A 5742-nucleotide genomic window follows, 5' to 3' on the forward strand; every position below is an offset into this window, starting at 1 on the left:
ATTTTAGCAACATGCAACATATGTATTCCAACTCCCATGCATCAACAACCCCACAAATCCATAGGCATATGAACAACATGATGAGTTCGGTTAATCAAATTGAAACACCTCACATAGGAGCTTCCGATAGTATGCAACAAAGTGTTACACCTTTTTATTCATCGGCAACTAACTTGCAATATGTTAATCCAAACATGCCGGTGGATAGGGGGATTGGCCATGCTACTACTAGTTATGCGGCCAATTACCCTCAATCATCATATGCTACACCTCATGCTACTAATTTTTTAGCACCATATGCAACTATACGTGTTCATAATTCGGCTTCGCACCTTCACGCCAATAGCCAAATAAGTGAAAATTCTATAGGATCACATGTGTCTTCATCTAGTATCGTAGCATACAATATTTTCCCTGCACGATTATAGAATTTCGGCGACATCTCGTTACCGAAAGTGTCCAAAAGTGTCGGGGGCAATTCTATCCAGATTGGGTCATTAAGAAAAATCTTACGTCTTCTTGGGACAAATGCAATGTTGTTCTACATGAGTTAATAAAAGAGGGAAAGCCTATTAATTCTATTGCAATACAAGGTAGATTATGTCAAAAAGAGAAAGCATTGGGTGTAGATGGAATTATCAAAAAAAGTGATGATTCGGATAACAAAGTTAATTCGGTTATTGAAAAGACTGAATCAAATATTACGTATGCTGAATCTGTTCTAGAAAAAAAGGACGACAAGGTGTTGGGGAGTTATTCGAAAGAGGAACAGCATATCGTTCAAGTAACACAACCACCATGCTTTCCCAACGTGTTTGAAAAGGTATGTCTACCAAGTGATTTACCTATTTTCATATTTGGTCACAACTTTATTGTTGATGCATCTATTAGGAAAAATCTTATAAGTAATTTGGAAAGACCAATGATGAAGGGTAATTTACTTGTTAGCAATAAAATTGTTACAAAGCATATCGATCAACACATTGTACCATTCAAAGAGACGGGTAGTGACTTGTTATTGCAGCCACAACTTTTCCTATTGATTTATGTGAAGTTTATATCTAAGTGGGTAGCTTTGCTTGTTTCTTACTTGGCTTACAATTGGTCTCGATTGAGACATATGTGTTCTAACTATTTTCATTTCAGAAATTGAAAGCCAAGGTTAAATTCTATTAAGAAAACTGATGCTAGTATAATATCTTATCCAAAGACATCAGAGATAGAATGCAAAACACAATGCATAGCCGAATGGGGATATTCTAAACCATTCGTTTGCTTGCCTGAAAGCCGTTCTCACACCAAGATTGGCTAGAAAACGAGAAGCATACCTTCAATTCAAGCATGTGTGATCAAATATTTGATTTGTTGCTGAAAAATAATTACATCAGAGTTCTTGATCACCATGAAAAGCCATCTATCCAAGGACGAGTGTATTGTAAGTTGCACGATTCATTCAAGCATAGTTTTGAGGATTGCATCGTGTTTCATCAAATAGTTAAATCGGCCATTGAAAAATGACGATTGAAATTTGTTGAAACACCTAGGGATGACCGGTCTATTTCGATTGGTCTTGATGGCAAAAAGTTTTTCATCGACTGCTTCAAGCTGATCCATTCAAAGAGAAGGTAAAAATTGCATGTGACAGGATCAAACTTTCAAGGAAAGAAGTTGTTGAAGAAAATAATGAACATAATCTTGAGGTCGAGAATTCCATCGAAGCTACAATGAAGACGCCAATTGGGGGGCAACAAAAAATCCAATGATCAATGAAAGCAAACCAAAAGAAAACAAAGGCTGAAATAAGCGCAAGTGTAAGACATTAAAAATCAGCTTTGCTGAACTATTGGATAAATATCAAAAGAAGAGTGCAGAGAAGAATGCTTATCGGACAAATCATGCAAAGAAATCAAGATCACACCCAAGGCACAAATATGAGGATCGATATTGGCAAAGTGAGAATTTAATGCAACATATTCATATCCTAATTTTGGGCCGCCAATGCCAATGTCGTGGATGCCTCCCTATGCTCATGTAGATTCATATCCTAATTTTGGGACAGGTATGATGCAAGGGCACATTATCCATCTTATTTTAGACCATCTCACCAATATTATGCAACTCCGAGAAGATCAACATTTGAACAATCACATGTTAAAAACCATTTCAATCATAAGGAATCGGTCTGGAACTCAGGGAAGAAAAAAGAGGTGATCAAACAAGTTTACCGCGTTAAAAGAGATGGTTGTAAGAGTGCTACTTTAGATTTGATCTCAAATGAAAAAGAGTCAATTGAAGTTGTCACACCCTCGATGCGACTATAGCTCCCACGTGTCGAGGCACGACTTAGAGACATAATCGCATTGAAGGCATATGTCGCAAGTTAGGCAATCTTCACAAACATCCCATGTAACATAAATAATAAAGGGGAGATAACATAGTTGGCTTACACTCGCCACGTCAATCAAGAACATAAATAACATTACATCATCCAAACACTCATGGCCCGACTACGGCGCCAAAATAAAAGAGAACCCAACATGCGACACGGTCCCGATCACCCCAACTGGGCACCACTACTGATCATCAGGAAAAGACACGTAGTAACACTGAGAGTCCTCGTCGAACTCCCACTTGAGCTCATAATCGTCACCTGGAGCGGAATCACCTGGACCTGCATCTGGTATAGTAGGAATCTATGAGCCACAGGGACTCAGCAATCTCGCACCCTCGCGATCAAGACTATTTAAGCTTATAGGAAGGGTAGGCAAAAATATGTGGAGCTGCAGCAAGCGACTAGCATATATGGTGGCTAACTTATTCGCAAAAGAGAGTGAGAAGAGGAGGCAAAGCGCGAGCGAGAAGCTAGAGAACAATCTGCGCAAACATTACTCCAACACCGTGTCCACTTCCCGGACTCCGCCGAGAAGAGGCCATCACGGCAACACACTCAGTTGATTCATTTTAATTAATTAAGGTTCAAGTTATCTACAACCGGACATTAACAAATTCCCATCTGCCCATAACCGTGGGCACGGCTTTCGAAAGTTCAATCCCTGCAGGGGAGTCCCAACTTAGCCCATGACAAGCTCTCACGGTCAACGAAGGAATAGGCCTCCTCCCAAGACGTTCCGATCAGACTCAGTATCTCGGTAATTCAAGACACTTCGACAGGTTAAAACAAATCCAGCAACACCGCCCGAATGTGCCGACAAATCCCGATAGGAGCTGCACATATCTCTTTCTCAGGGCACACTCAGATGAACACTACGTACAACTAAAACCAACCCTCAAGTTGCCCCGAGGTGGCGCTGCAAGTGGCTCTATTTGGACCAACACTCAGAGGAGCACTGGCCCGGGGGGGTTTAAAATAAGATGACCCTCGGGCTCCGGTAACCCAAGGGAAAAAGAGGCTAGGTGGCGAATGGTAAAACCAAGGTTGGGCATTGCTGGAAAAGCTTTAATCAAGGCGAACTATCAAGGGGTTCCCATTATAACCCAACCGCGTAAGGAACGCAAAATCCGGGAACATAACACCGATATGACGGAAACTAGGGCGGCAAGAGTGGAACAAAACACTAGGCGAGAGGCCGAGCCTTCCACCCTTCACCAAGTATATAGATGCATTAAGATAACATAGCAATATAATGATATCCCAACAAGTAAGTAAATGTTCCAACAAGGAACGGCTCCAAACTTCACCTGCAACTAGCAACGCTATAAGAGGGGCTGAGCAAAGCGGTAACATAGCCAATCAACGGTTTGCTAGGACATGGTGGGTTAGAGGTTCAACATGGCAATTGGGAGGCTGACAAGCAAAAGGTAGGCATCGTAGCATTGGCATAGCAAGAGCGAGCAAACTAGCATAGCAAAGATAGTAGTGATTTCGAGGGTATGATCATCTTGCCTGCAAAGCTGTCAGAGTTGACTGGATCCTCAAAAGCAAACTCAACGGGCTCCTCGTTAGCGAACTCGTCTCCCGGATCTACCCAAACAAGACAAACAAGCAACAAGGATACAATCAACCACGTGCAAGCTCAAACAATAAGATGCAATGATGACATGCTATGCGGGATGCGATGCGGGATGCAAAATGCAAGATATGACAGGAAAAGCATGAACCTGGCCTCCACTTGGAATTCCAAGGATGCCACTGGAAAGATGAGATGAAATCGCTTGAAAAAGATATAAAAAATGCCGGAATCGGAGTTACGGTTTGGAAATGGCCAGCGATTCAAAATTGGCACCGGTCTGCGATTTACAGCAAGTAGGCAACTAAATGCAACAAAATGAACATGCTACAGCACCCAAACATGACAACAAAATACATGGCAGGGATGCACACAAGATGCTTAACAAAAGTCTAGCACTGAGCTACGGCCAAATCATCCATTAACAGGTTCAAACAAGCATGGCAAAAACGCAAATGCAAAACAGATTTCAGACTTAGTGAAATTAACACTTGTCTGAAATTTCAGACCATGAAGCCCTCTTCGGAGCAACAAAACAACATGATACATGACCTGATTAAGACAAGTAAGAACATGGCATGGAGCTACTCAACAAGCTTAACAAAAGACCTAAAGTGACCTGGGGCCAAAAGGGTTCACAAAATATACTAACGGGCACACGAACATAGCTAAAACACAATCAGTTTTCAGACTTAGTGAAAACTGAGACATGCTGAAATATAACTCACGAAGGCATGTAAACGAGCTCGATGCACTCACTACGGTGCAAGTCATGGCAAGGCAAGCATATATCCATTAAGAAGGCACAAAATACTAGCTAGACATGGCAAAAACAATGGCATAGCATGCACGGATCAACTACAATAGCATCGGCAAAATCGCAAACAAGTTGACGATCTGCCAAGATTCACAACGAAGCAAAAGTAGAGCTCGATTGACTCAAGCTAGGGTGCTCCATAATTGCAAGTAAAGACATGGATGGATAGAGAATAACATGATTAACAAAACTCCTTTACTGATCATCCTCAAAAGAGGCACGGATCACTAGGAAACAAGCTGAACATATGGCATCATGAACTAAATAATCCCAGACTTAGTGAAAACTACTAAGTCCCTGAAAACAGATTTACCGGGTGCCTCACTTTGCAAGCTTGCACAAGTCACCACACACATCCTAAAAATGCATGGGTTGCACCTCTGGAAAGATAACAAGATGCTTAACAAAACATATGAAGGACTCACAGGCATAGCATGCACACAATAATCATGGCAAAAATGACAAAAGTCTAAGATGAACTAGCAAGTCTGGCAATTAACTCACGAAGCCTCCTTCTAACAGCATTTCAGGCATCAAGATGAACTCAAAAGAAAATGATTCAATGGAATGAAATGATGTACTCGTTGAGACGAACATTTTGATATACTATATGTCCAAAACGGAGCTACGGATGCAAAGTTACGGGGCCTCGAACATAGTCACATGGATCTGCAATTTCGGGACTTAGAGAAAATTTCACCTCCGCGAAAAAGTCAACGCGGGACGGGTTCGCCCCGGGACGGAGGGATCCGGGCGCGGCAAGGGCGTTTGGTTCACCGTCTTGGTGGATCTGATCCAGCTTCGGCCCGATCCGACCGGATCGGACTCCGGCGATGGCAGCGGCGGCCGACGACCGGAGCGGCGCGGAGCGGGCGGCGGGGACGGCGTCCGGCGGCGAAGATGGCGGGCCATGGCGGCGCTGCGACGGGAAGGTGGCGGAGCAGGCGGTGTGGCGCG

Source organism: Triticum dicoccoides, chromosome 6A, assembly GCF_002162155.2.
Source record: "Triticum dicoccoides isolate Atlit2015 ecotype Zavitan chromosome 6A, WEW_v2.0, whole genome shotgun sequence".
Lineage (NCBI taxonomy): Eukaryota > Viridiplantae > Streptophyta > Magnoliopsida > Poales > Poaceae > Triticum > Triticum dicoccoides.